Source organism: Chroicocephalus ridibundus, chromosome 15, assembly GCF_963924245.1.
Source record: "Chroicocephalus ridibundus chromosome 15, bChrRid1.1, whole genome shotgun sequence".
NCBI lineage: Eukaryota > Metazoa > Chordata > Aves > Charadriiformes > Laridae > Chroicocephalus > Chroicocephalus ridibundus.
Window position 1 is genome coordinate 10038939 of NC_086298.1, and position 13015 is coordinate 10051953.

The following is a 13015-nucleotide window of genomic DNA, read 5'->3' on the forward strand; positions in this document are numbered from 1 at the left end:
ACACCCAGCCTAAGTTGCTTGAAGAATGTTAACGACAACTTCCAGCTTATTGATCTAATTTGGTTTGATTTTAAAATATTGAGTTATCTAACCTAACGCAACAAAAAGTCGGAAAATCTCCCATGCCGGTGAAAACTCTCTCTGCCATTTTGTGACGCTGTAATTCAATATATATCTCTGAATACGACTGACTTTTCTCAATCACATTTGTATTGAGAAATGCCTAAAAAAAAAAAAAATTCAGGACAAAGGCTACAGTTTTTCAAAATGATCTTAAGTGCCTGAAAAACAGGGATCTACAGTGAACGAGCCTTTCCAGCTCTGACTGCAATCTGCAGCTTCTAAATATTTTAGTCATTTAAACCAGCTACAATATTTATTAGGGTCTGGTTTTGTCAATCAATCTATAATGAGCAGAACAGACAATATCTATAAAACAATCCCCTCGATTTTAGTGCAGTCTGGTTGGTTTCTGTATTAGAAAGGGGCAGCTCTCAACCGATACAACCAGTTTCTAACAAACCAAAAAAATAAAATAAAATATGGAGGAGGGATGAAGCCGGTGGCAAAACCCACAGTGACTTCAGCCAGGGCCAGGATCTCCTCCAGGAAAGCGCTGATGCTCGGAGGAACCCAGAGCAGACGCCAAGGCCGGGCCACCTCGGAGCAGGACCATCCGTCCCCCGGCCAGGCACTGCCCCTCGTTCAGGATGGTCTTAGCGGGACCGGCGATACAGAGCCCCAACAGTGCAGTAAGTGCTCAATATTGGAGACGGGGGGGGTCGGACACTGTGCGGGGAATTGAGGCCAGGTACCTCCAAGTCGCTGCTGAGGGGGACGACGATGCCGTGCACCCCTGCTCCTTGGAAACGGGAGACACACCACCGGATAATTTCAGCGAGCGATGAATTGCTGACAACTAAACACAGCCCGTAATGACTCTCAGTACGGATTTGAAACAACGATCGAAACACAAAAAGCCTCTCTGTCTATTCCTGAACCCGCGAGGTACACTACTCTCCCCCCCAACCCCAGCCCTCATTTTAAAATTCATCCTTTATCAGCTTGAGCTGAGAAAATCCAGTAGAAAGGCACAAATGGATTGTGCTAGTAAGCAGAAAAACTGTTACATCTTCTGAATGTAATTTTGCCAAAAGCCTCTGCACAATTTTTTTTGTCACGCTTTGCATTATGAAGGAAATTTCTTTTTAGAAGAACAGGAGAATGATTTGCATAATATTCTTTGCAAGTTAATATCAGCCTCTGATAATGATCTCTGCATAATGCAAAAACGTTTGAGAAGACTGTTACAACACTAAGTAATCATATTTTAAATTATGTTTCCCTTTATAGAAAGGTGTTGCAAAAACACACAGACATGAAATCTGTCTGTTGAAGTCCCAAGAACCACCTGACCATCTTCCCACTATTCTACTGTTACAGATTGCAACACTGCCTTTCAAAATCTTACAAAACAAATTACGCTGCAACAGTCTGGCTTCACAGAAGGCAGAGCTTTTTCCTGTGCTGATGCTCCGGCACATTACATTTCACAAGAGCTTCTGATGTACCGCACGGGTTAAGCAAGGACCTAGAAATTAAGAGGTAATACAATTAGGCGTACCACAGCAATTTAGGCGGATTCTCACACCGAGCCGCGAGGTAACACCGAGAGGAGGTGGCAGCACCGGGGCATACCCGAATTGCCACCGGGTACTGGGAACACTGGTTTATCTGGGCTTTTTCTTCTGCCCGGTTGGCTGCAGAGCCATTTACAGCGCACTGGGAATTCAGACCGTGCCACCACTGTCACGTCCCCACCACGCGAGAAGGTGTCCCCTCCGGCAGCCAGCGATCTTCCCGAAATCTCTGCGAGGGATGAGGTGTTGTCTGATGCAGTCACAAGATCGCCATCCTTCATGCTTAATTAGGTCAGGAACTAAACATAAAAAGAAGAGGTCCAGGAGGAAGCCATCCATCCAGGCATGCCGAGCAGCATCCTCTTAGATGTGGGCACCGACTATTTCCCTCAACCCATCTCAAACGGGGGATGTGGGTGGGAAGCTAATGCACTTGGATACTAAATGCTTAATATGTCACTAAGACTTAACAACCACAACCAGGCGGTTTAAACCTGGGCGAACCTTCCCCCAGCTAAAATAAAACTGCCAAAAGGAATTCAGAGAGGCTCCTGGGGCAGCCCGTGCGCAAGGCAATAAAACAGAGGAGTCGCACACTTCAATTAAGCAAAGAAAGACAACACGTTCACACCAATCTATTTCTCATCGTGCAAATGATGTAACGGTCTCAGATTTGGAAGAAAGCACGAGGCGGGCTCCCCGGCGTGGGCTGTGCTCCCGCCAGCGCTGCCACACAGTGCCAGCGCCAGTACGTGCCCCAGAAACCAAATGTCCCCTGGCTCTGCCCATAGCATCCGCAGGACCGCCGAGGACAGTACATATAGTCCAGCTCGCGCTACCCACGCCGCTAACATATACAACAGGGCATCATTCAGCGCTGAGGGTGGGTGGTTTTTTTCCCACCTACAAAACCAAGTCTCACATTCAAATACCAGATCTGTGCAGTCCAGGCAGGGAGAAAACAGCCTCTTCGCGTGTCAGAGCGAGCTCGGCAAGGCAGTTGTCTCTGCTCGGCTGATAGACATCGTAAGGGAGACCTGTGATGGGTCCCCTCCCCTACAAGGTCTGGGAACTTGCAGAGTTTGTCCGACCGCGGTCAATGCCAGGCAGGAGAAGAACCGCCAGGGTAAGTTCTCAGATCAGAGGCTGGACAGACAGTTTTTAGGGGAGATTCTCGCAGACTCTTACGTCTTGGTGGCATTGGCTGTCACAGTGAACACGCCGAGATGATTTTGCTGGGCCTTCAGCGCATTGAGTCTCCCCACAGCAGACTGTGCCTGCAGATGCTCTGGCACTGTGGACACAAACCCCTCGGTGTCCCCTGGCTGCTCAGCACACCAGGGGACAGATGCTTCTGCAGGGTATCGCCACGTCCCAGCACTCCCCGCCTGGAACCAGCCCAGGCTAAGCCTCCAACAATCCCCCACTCCAGCCCATCATCTCCTTTGCACACCTCTTTTATGAATTTCAAACAGTTCCTTGCTACACCCCATCACAGGCTTCCTCGAACGGGTTTGCAAACCCCTTGCCCTCTCCCTGCCAGAAACACCGATGCTGAACCCACCAGCAGCAACCTCGTCTCTGTGCTGACGACGGGGCTCCTCTGCAGCTCCAAAACTCATGGAACGGTGACCAAAATGAAAACCAGCGATGGACGCAACACTGGAAGAAGGGAAAATCAGTGGCTCCCACGCTCTGGTGCAGACCACGCCTGTGGCCGCAGCACACACCAGCCATCAGCACGGGGTCGGGGCTGCGGGAGCCGCAGGTCTGGTGTTTGGCACAGAATTCGTTGCAACTCTTTAATGAGCAGATTTTAAATCAGCTGACTGTTTGCGGAGATGAGAGCTGTGACCGTGGCGAGGAAGCCTGGCCACCGGCTTGTGGAGGATGCAGTCACACAGAAAGCCCACAAAGAGGCCCCCACCCGCAGCACGAGGCCACCAACACCTCCAGCCGTGTCCAGCTGCGTCCCCAGCAAACCTGCAGAAGCATCTCCACGAACAGCAGCAGGGGAATGGATTTTACCCTCCGAGTGCCAGCTCAACACTGATTCTTGTTCATGATGCTGCAGCACAGCGGGTCCCGGGGTGAAGCCCCTACCGCCCTGACCGCTCAGGGACACCAAGTGGGGCAAGCAGCATTGGGAACTTATTTTTTTCAAAAATTGCAAGCAAATCTCTCCCTTCCTTCCCCAAACTGACACATCCATCCATACCGGCGGGTGGTACCACCAAATGCGATTCATGTGCCCCCTACCCGCCTCCTGCATGCCCGACACAGCCATCACCCCGACACCAGGAGGAAAAGCTTCTCCGGAGTCCCAGCAAACCCCTCAGCCGTCGGCACATGCGCTGGGGAGATCACGAGGGTGTGGGAACCGCCTCGTGAACTGCCTGAACCGAATATTTCTATTGCTAATGCTGCACGCTGCGTTTTACATAACATTTACGAGACAGAGAGGAGGAGGCCGGAGGGTGGGGAGCTCACAGCCAGTTTTTCGACCGCCTGCGAGACGATTCCAGCAGCACGGACCCGTGCTGCACCGCCGAGGGAGGCTGCCAGAGCAGGGCTCCTGTCGGGCTGGCACTCGGCATTCATCTGTGTCCCTTTATAAATATATTGTGATAAACTGCTTGAAGAATCTGGGGAGGGAAATACCAGTTTGGAGGTGCGAGGGCTGCGTTTATTTTTCAAGGCAATATAAAATCATGACTTTCACCATATAAAACCTTACAAAACAAGTAGTAAAGCCTACTGGGATATTTTTGTTCTTTAAAAAAAAAAAAAAAAAAAAATCACTTAAAAAGCAACACGATGGGCTCTGGACATCACCAGTACCACTGCAGTGGTCCTCTGTATTTTGTTGGTGGCCAAGCAGAAAAAATAACACTCGATGCCCCGCTGAGCTGCGGTGGGGTGCAGGGCCCGAACCAGACAGGCTCAGGCTGCAGGATGCAGACCACGAGCTCATCACGGTGCCAGGCAGATGGATCAAAGCCTGCAGGAGATCTTTGCTCCTCTCTGGCGCAGGAGCTGCCATGGGGCAGCAGCTCCCCATCATCAAGCCCTTGGGCAAGGGCCGGTCAGCCCAGCAGCACTGGGGCAAGCACAGACTGGAGCTTTCTAAATGGACCCATTGGACTTTGGTAAAAAAAAATAATAATTAGGGGTGTTGGTAAGATCTGCAAGCCTTGGTAAAATCCAAACAGCTCTGGTCTACCTGCAGAAAACAAGTTATCCGTGCCACACGAGTGCTGCCAGGACCGCTCGGCTCCGAGCCCTGCCGCGCAGGCGACTGCTGCCTCCCAGGACACGCCGTGATTTCACCGCGTGGTTCCTCCACCCCCTCCAGGCTGCACTGCCCTCCTGGCCCACCGCCCCAGCCGCAGCTCCCTTCCAAAGAGCAAAAAGTTAAATCCTCCCTTCTGTGTCGTTTCTCCTGCCAAATCCAGATCAGTCAGCAAGTACTGCAGGATACACCTCCCCTAAGGCCACTTGCAAACAAGACGACAGCCAGTTGGGGATCTTAAGGAGAAGATAAATGAGGAAACTTCCTAAATTTGACTGTAAAAATATTCGTGAGGATACTGAGTGGCTCGGGTACCTCCAGCTGCTCTCTCTGCAGGAGCACAGGCGCTTCTCCAAGCCTGTGAAGGGTCTCGAGTGGGGACTCTGGGGCAGCCAGGGTAAGCCCAGGGACAGGGATGGGCCCTAACCTGGCTATTACTGACACCGGGACTTCAACTGACCTCACCCACAGCCGTGACAGGCTCCGAGAAGGCAACAGCTCGAGATGCACCCGGCTCCCATGCTCCTCTCCAGGCTGGTGCCCGCTGGGGAGCAGAACAGGACAGCGCGTTACGGGCTCTTCCCCAAACCAGTTCATGAATCTTCAAGGATACGGGACTAGAAATCTTAACAATGCCGTGCAAGGATATAAAAGCTGCTTTGTGCTGAAATCAGCATTGCAATCTGGAAGCAGAAGCGTTGGCACCATCAGTGGAGCTGAAAACCACCCAGAGCCAAGCCTGGCAACGTGGGGTCTCCAGCCCTCACTGCCCGGCTCCAGGGTAAACCAGCCCCGGGCTCGCCGCTCACATTGCACAACTGAAGCACTATGTGTACATTGGGCTCGATCTACATTTTTACAGTTGCACAATGAAAAACACCAATGAGGAAAAAAAAAAAAACCCCAACCAAAAAACAAACCACCCAACAGTCGTCCGAAGGACCAGTTATTAGATGGCTTGAAATGACTTGAAATGAAATTCCCACAGATTTTATTGGACTACTCAGATATTGATTCTGGTGGGCTTCTTGCTGCAACACAGACATTCACCTTGCTAGAAATCCCAGCTGTGAGCTGGGCTGGAAAGATGCTCTGGGAATGGCTGGGGTTGCTTTGCTTTGCTCCCTTTTCCTTGGCCTACAACTGCCAGTGCACATCAATAAAATAAGCCAGGAATTTCAAACAGTAATTTCTTTGTTCCCTGCCTGCACGTCTGCTGCCCTGCTGAGACACAGGAGAACCCAGGAAGCCTCGATGCCCGCGCGGGAAAAGGAACGTGCCACCCCGACGCTCAGCTCCCACCTCCGTCCCGGCTGATCGTCTCCATGGTGGTCAGCACCCGGCTGTATCTCTGGGGGCTTCTGGACCAGACTTGCAGGTGCCCCTCGGCTCCCCGCCCAGCCCTCCTGCCCTCGGGAATTCCCTCCTCACACCAGATCTCCATGGGACCGTAGGATGGGAAGGCAGAGACGGAGGCTGAAGACCCCAGGATATTCTGCTGGCCTTTTCGTTGCTCTGGTGGGGTGGTTTCCCTTCCCATGCCCTAAGGAAGTTTAACTTGACTGGCATAAACACTGTGGGTTTCCCCCCGCAGCACAAAACGGGACCCTGGGGGAAGCCTGTGCCAGCAATACACCCCCAGCTCATCCCAGCGGAGCTGGGACACGGACGGGTCACACCCCAGCAGCCTCCCTCATTCCTGACAAATGTTTTGGATCCTCGTCCCAGATTCTCTCAGGTTGTAAATTCACATGATGCCCAAACACTTGACACATAACAACAACACTCTAAATTATTTTTTTACCCACATAAAAAGGGAATAAAACCATTAAAAGCCAGCCTCTGCTGTGTGTGAACAGCTAGTTCAGAGCTCCAAGAAAGAGCCCCCATCGCCCCGGCTGTCCAGCGCCCGTGTCCCTGCGATGAGGTGCCAGCAGCACGCTCTGTGCTTCACGGCAAGGCAGGAACCCGGCCCCAAGAAACAGCCCGCGTTTTCTCCCAGCCCCTGCAGATGTTTCAGCTCCAGCGGGTCTCCTGGCCGGCACACCAACACCCACCCCCTCGCTCGCATGCCTGTGCAGTAAAGTGCCATCCCACGGCACACGAGCCCGGAGGAGAGTGGAGCAGCTGGAAGACGACAGCTCTGCAACTTCCAAATTTCTATTTACCTTTTTTTTTAAAAAGAAAAAAAAAAAAAAAGAAATTCACGTTTGCAGCATAAAGGCAGGCTGGGCTGGTACTCTGCTCCTCCCCTCATCAGGATGTGCTCACCCTTTGACTCGGAGCTCATCCACTCATGAGCCGCATCCCTGCCCCGTTAGCAGCACACCCACCCTCTGAACAAGTCAATGCCCCGTCCCTGTGCTGGGAAGGACGGTTGTGCTCTTCACTAAAGGACCTGCCCTTCACAACTTCTCCAGCATCCCACAGGAGGTCCCGGAGACGCAAAGCTCTTGGAGAGACCAAGGCAAAGCTCTGGAGAAGGCATCCAGAAGCCAAGCGAGTCCAAGCCTTGGGCTGACCAGCACAGAGTGTTCTGGATGGGCTGGAGGCTTGGCCAGGCTGGAGCGGCCGAGCATAGCCCATGGCCCCAACGGAGCTGTGGCACCCATCCTGGGAGCCGTCTGATGAGTCAAGAAGTCCCACTGTTTGATCCACTACACAGCCCGTGAATTAGTCAATCCTCCTCTTTCGCCTACCCCGCAGGCTGGGGTGGGGGGTGGGGGAGAGGAGGCTGGCCCCCATCCAAATATTGTGTAAGCTGCAAAAAGCTACAAAAAACACACCCCGAAACAGTAGAAATACTATTTTGGAGGAACAGGGCAAAGCTAAAGCCATAACGGCAAATGATCACTTGCTGTTCTCCCACTCCCTTCCTCTGAGAGCCTTAAAAAGGCTCCCCACCACCCCGTCTCACGTTTCACCCGTGCCAGGCGAGGAGGAGCGTGGTGCTCGCGTCCTGCCAAGGTCACGGTGACAACACGCCGCCGAGGAGCAGCCCAGCCCCGCGGCTCCCGGGGCTCTGCCCCGGCCACCGACCCCGGTGTCCCCCGGGCCGCGGAGCCACCGCACGGGCAAGACCTGCCCCAGTGGGACGCAGGCAGGGGAGCGATGGAGCCATCGTGGATTCATCGCCACGGACACCCACGCAGAAAGCTTAACGCAAGCTCCCCAACATCTACTTTTTTTTTTTTTTTTTTTTAAAAAAAAGCTTTTCTCTTTCCCTCCTTTTCTTCCCCCCAAGTTTTTAAAATCCAATTATAGCACGACTCTCTCAGCAGGGGTCAGTGTAGAATAAGAATCGCCTGAGTTAATGGACATAAGACCAAGAAAGATTAATGCCTAAATGGTTTCAAAAGTTGTATGATGCCAATTTCATTAACATTTTAATTGTAATGTATCTTTTTAATCTTCTTTCACACTAACGGTTTTATATGCTTCAAAAAAGAAAAAACTGCTGACAACAAAAATATCAACATACCAAAATTAACAGACGGAACTGAGTGCTGTAATGGGAACTGAATGAAATGCAGAAAACCGTGTTAATGATGCATTAAGGGCAGGAATTGCACTCAGACAAGAGTCAAAAACTCAGCGCCACAGTTGCCTGCCCTGTCTCTGCCTTCCCCAGATACTCAGCACCACCCCAGAGACGTGTCTTTTAGCGGGGTTGTCCTGAAGCAACAACCCAGGCAGCGCTACCGAACGCGTCCACGGATTTATCCAAAAAAAAAAAAAAAAAAAAGTGCTTTAAACCTGGCAATTCATCTGATTTAACCAGGGTGACACCCCGGAGCAGCAGATTCAGAGGGGGCTCCTGCTGCTGCTGTTGTCTATCACCCTCTGTACGAACGGTGCCAACCCCGCTCCGCAGGCTCCGGTACCGCGGCCACAGCAGCATTCACAGACATGAAAGATGTAGTTACAACCACCGTGCAAAATTTTGTTTTACTTAATTAGAAGACAATTAAACCTAAGCAGTAATGTTTCATTAAGCACGGGCATGCACCGATGATGTTACCACGTATAAACCGGGGGAGGCACAAAAGGAGAAGGTAATTGCAGGGCAGACAGATGAAGTTTCAAACAAATTTCTTTGTAGAAATGAGTGACGGAGCGATACTGCTGCTTTCACCTGCCTGTAAGGCTGGGCTGCAGCTGTAGGAGCGATGCAAAACCCACAATGTCATACTTCACTGTCCATCAGAATTTGTTGGAAGGGAGAAGATCTAGGCAGAGTGATATAAACGTTCCACATGGTCATCAGCAAATCATAAACCCCTCAGTTGCCAAGGAAAGTGTGATTCCAATCATAACTATAACAGAATATAACCAAAAAGCACGTTATCCTACTCAGATTCAGTCCTATGAAGGTCGCTACGTACGGTGAAGCATTGGGGCAGGTTTCCAGTGAAGGGGCAGCTATGAAAAGGGGTTACCCTCAATTTGTGGGAATTTCATTCCAGCAGGACCTCAACCACAAGCTTTGCACCCAAAGAAGAGCCTTTCCCCAGGAGGGGTCCACGGTGCACCCGGGCAGCCAGGCAGGTCCCACTGGACGTCTTCCACCCCACGATGGAGGTCTCCCACCCAACGCCGGCAAGGCCCATCGGCCTCTTCCCTTGGAAATCAAGCCTTTTTAACCACCTTCAACTGTACAAAAGCTTGCTCCCCACGTCCTCCGGGCACCTGGCCATTGCCTTCTGCATGGCACGCCCTGAAATGCCAACGCTTTATTTATACACCTGCATTTACACCTCTACGCAGCATAATCCCTTCAGAGCTTAGCGCCCTGGAAAGCACCGAGCACCAGAACGTTATCACTCCTTTGCCGTGTCATCACTAAAAAGTGTCTTCTACAACCTCTCTGCAAGGAGTTATGTCATTTCCAAGCCTAACCCTTGTTTTCCTGATGCTTCATATAATCGGAGCGTAAATGTTTGTCCTATGACAGAGAGAACTGGCATGTAAAACATGTACCCACACACAATATATATATATATATATATCTCCGCGGCTGCCATATGCTTCCCCAGTGGATATCATGATAGGAACGCGCGCGTGGAGCCGAGCCAGCGCTGGCATCCGAACACAGGACCCTTTCCACACAACCGCTCTGCCACCGAGCCCGAGGAAGCGCAAGCTCGGTCATATTTAACTTGCAATTCTTCGCACACGCTACTCTTCACCCTGCCGCCGAAATTCCCTCTCCAGTCACCCAGGGATGAAAAACATCTGGCTCCTCTCCCCACATCGATAGCCCCAGAAGAGCCCCGACCGCTACAAACGAGGGGCCGCAGAGAAAAAGCGTGTTTTTCTTTGCCTGGCTTTTGCAAGGGATGAATAGATCCTGATATTGGCTTTATTGCCGTGGGGATGACACCGGGAGGCGAAGTATTTAATCTCATCCCAGTGACTATATATGGTCACCCTGATGGAGTCACCTCCCTCCCCTCACGCTCCGCTGCCCTTCGCTCCTGGCACTGGCCCCCGCAGCAAACCGGCAGCGCCCGGGCACGGCGCCGGCCAGCCACGAGTCAGCAGACTCCCCACGTTACTCCCCCCCTTTCCCAATTTTTTTTTGGCTTTAAAAAAAAATAATAATATCTTAAATGGGGAGAGGAAGAGAGAGAAAACACAAATACTCTGGAAAAAAACCCAACGTATTTTAAGAGTACTTTAGAGAGAATTGGAGCACGGGGAAAAAAAACAAACTGTCAAGTGACTTATGTTTAAATGTACAGTTCATACTCACTTAGAAGTTTTTTTAAAAAAAATAAAATCAAATCGTTTTGTGAAAAGTATATCAATCTATTCAGCCCACACACAGCCGTTTGTTACCGGAGGGTAGTTTGCGGCTGCCGAAGCGGCAGCAGTGATTTCTGCCCCCACCACCACCTCCACCCCCCATCCACCCACCTAAGGGAAAAAAATGCACTGAAATATTTGTCTTCATAGGAAACAGAACGCAAAAATGTACTCGACGTGCAAATTTATTTTTTTTAAAAAAAAGTCTGATGTGAGCACCTCTAACAAGACGGAAGCCGAACGGCGCTGCCTGTGAACCGCCCCGGGGACACACAGCACAAACCGCCTGCCAAGGGCCAATATATCTTCATTTTAGCCCATCGAGCCGTGAGCTTTCGGGGGGTCTCACTCCCCACACCAAACTAAAGACCTGCTCTCCTCACCACCGGCCCCAAGGCCTCCTCTGGCCAGGAGGTGGGAGCTGGGGTGGTGCAGCCCTCCCCGTCCCTCCTGCCCCCACCATCCATCCGTCCACCCATCCACCCGTAGGGCAGCCTCCAGCCCAGCCCGATCCGGGGATGAGGAAGAGCGTGGTACCTCCAGCGGGGCTGAAACCCCCCTCCAGGGACGGGGAGGAGGACACTCCGCAGGCTCCTGCCATCACCCAGGGCTCTACGTGGGAGGCTCCGTCCCGACACTCCGATTTTTATCACCTCCGTCCCCATTTAGGAGTCACCACATGACAAAAACGAGCGCAATCCAGCGCAGCGGAGCTCACCCGGGGATCGCCTCTCCCTCCCCGGGATCGCGGCGTTTTAGCAAGTTTTCCCTCAACGGCAGCATTTACGGATGCAAAGACTAGAAGACAGAATATTTTTTTTAAATTTCTGTTCTGCCTCCAAACATTTGCTTGAAAACAAGTTGAACTTAAAAAAAATTAAAAAAATAAAAAAAACCCAAACCGCTAATGAATCACAGTTCCTAGCAAATGAGCAATTGCAGTTGACACAATGAATTATGCCTGAAGCAAGCTGGGAAACATATTTTGCAAATGATCTCATCCACAGGCAAACCTGGCATGACACTTGATTTGCTAAAAAAGACACAAAGCCTGTCAAAATCCCTGTCACTTCGCACATAAAGTCAGGTAGAGAAAACCAACAGCCTCACCCTCTCTTAAGCACGCTTCACCTATTTCTCAATTGCTCTACAGGCTTGATTTGGAAAAAAAAAACAAACCCAAAACCAAAAAAAACCCAAACAGCATAACAAGAAACCACCCAACCCCACCACCTCTTCTAGGTGCGCCCACCCCAGCGGGATGCTGAAGGCAACGGGATCCTCTTTCCCGGCCGGAGAATCCATGTGCTGGGAGGCTGCTCCTCGGACGGCAGCCACGGGCTGGGTTTGAAGGTTAATTGCAGCAAGATACAATGCTCTCCCTGGCCATTAGGTACGGCGGGGAACTTACAATTCACTTTAATTTCCTCCAGCTGAATGCCTGTATTCTACTTCTTTCATCGCATTCAACCAAACTCAAAAGAGATGTAGGAAAAGGAGGGGAAAAAAAAAAAAAAAAAAAAAAGGCAATTAAAGCGCAGCCGCCCCGCTCCTCGGCATCCCTGGAGCTCTCCAGGAGCGGTTCCTCGCGGCCCCGGCACAGCCCACCCCGTTTCCCCACCTAAAACACCACCTGACTCAAAAATCCCGGGAAAACTCAAACCCATGGCTGAAGCCTCCTCTTAACCCCATTTTGTCAGGCCTGGGTATTTTTAAATGCAGAGGAGAGCGGGAACGGCGTCCCAGCACCCCGTCGCGGCCTGATTCGCCATGTTTCGCCCCAAAACACACCCTTCCCCAGCGCCGCGCGCCCACTGAAGCACCAGTGTGTGCACCAGCACTGGGTACAGCACAGCCTGAGCTCCGCCAGAAGGCCTGGCAGGGGAAGCCGACTTTATAAGACGCCACTCTAAAGTAAATATTTCCATTCCGAGGCGCGATGGTGTGCGTCCCCCGGCAGGGAAGCAGAGGCCGGAGCAAAGCCGGAGCTCACCGAGTCTGACGGGCTCTGGCAGGAGATTTCTTGGGGCTTCTTCCCTGAGTGCCATATGGCAAAGCCACCTCACACCTCCTGTCACCCCGTCTGGGGATCTGAACCGAAACCTCCTTGGAAAAGGACTTACCGGGACTCTACGGGCAGGTTCCTTCAAGTTCAAGGAGAGGGGACTCTTCTTTGCTGGACCAACCAGCAGTAAGGATGCTCTATGCCCCTGGAGCAGCAGCACAACCACCCCACGGGGACGCCGACCTGTCACCGGCACCTGCTGTGAGAAAC

At 51.7% G+C, this 13015-nt stretch overlaps 1 protein-coding gene across 3 annotated transcripts in view; it reads right to left on the reverse strand.

The window, feature by feature from the left end:
• NACC2 (NACC family member 2) overlaps window positions 1-13015 on the reverse strand; it is a 63136-nt gene that overhangs the window by 49210 nt on the left and 911 nt on the right. Inside the window, exon 2 of one of the 3 annotated variants that reach the window (XM_063352906.1) lies at window positions 12864-13001. The exons of 1 other annotated variant lie outside the window; for it this stretch is intronic. The gene's annotated coding sequence lies outside the window, so the exon portion shown is untranslated. Of the gene's footprint in view, window positions 1-12863; window positions 13005-13015 lie in introns of all 3 variants that reach the window. One more of the 3 variants, XM_063352905.1, reaches the window with a different exon arrangement.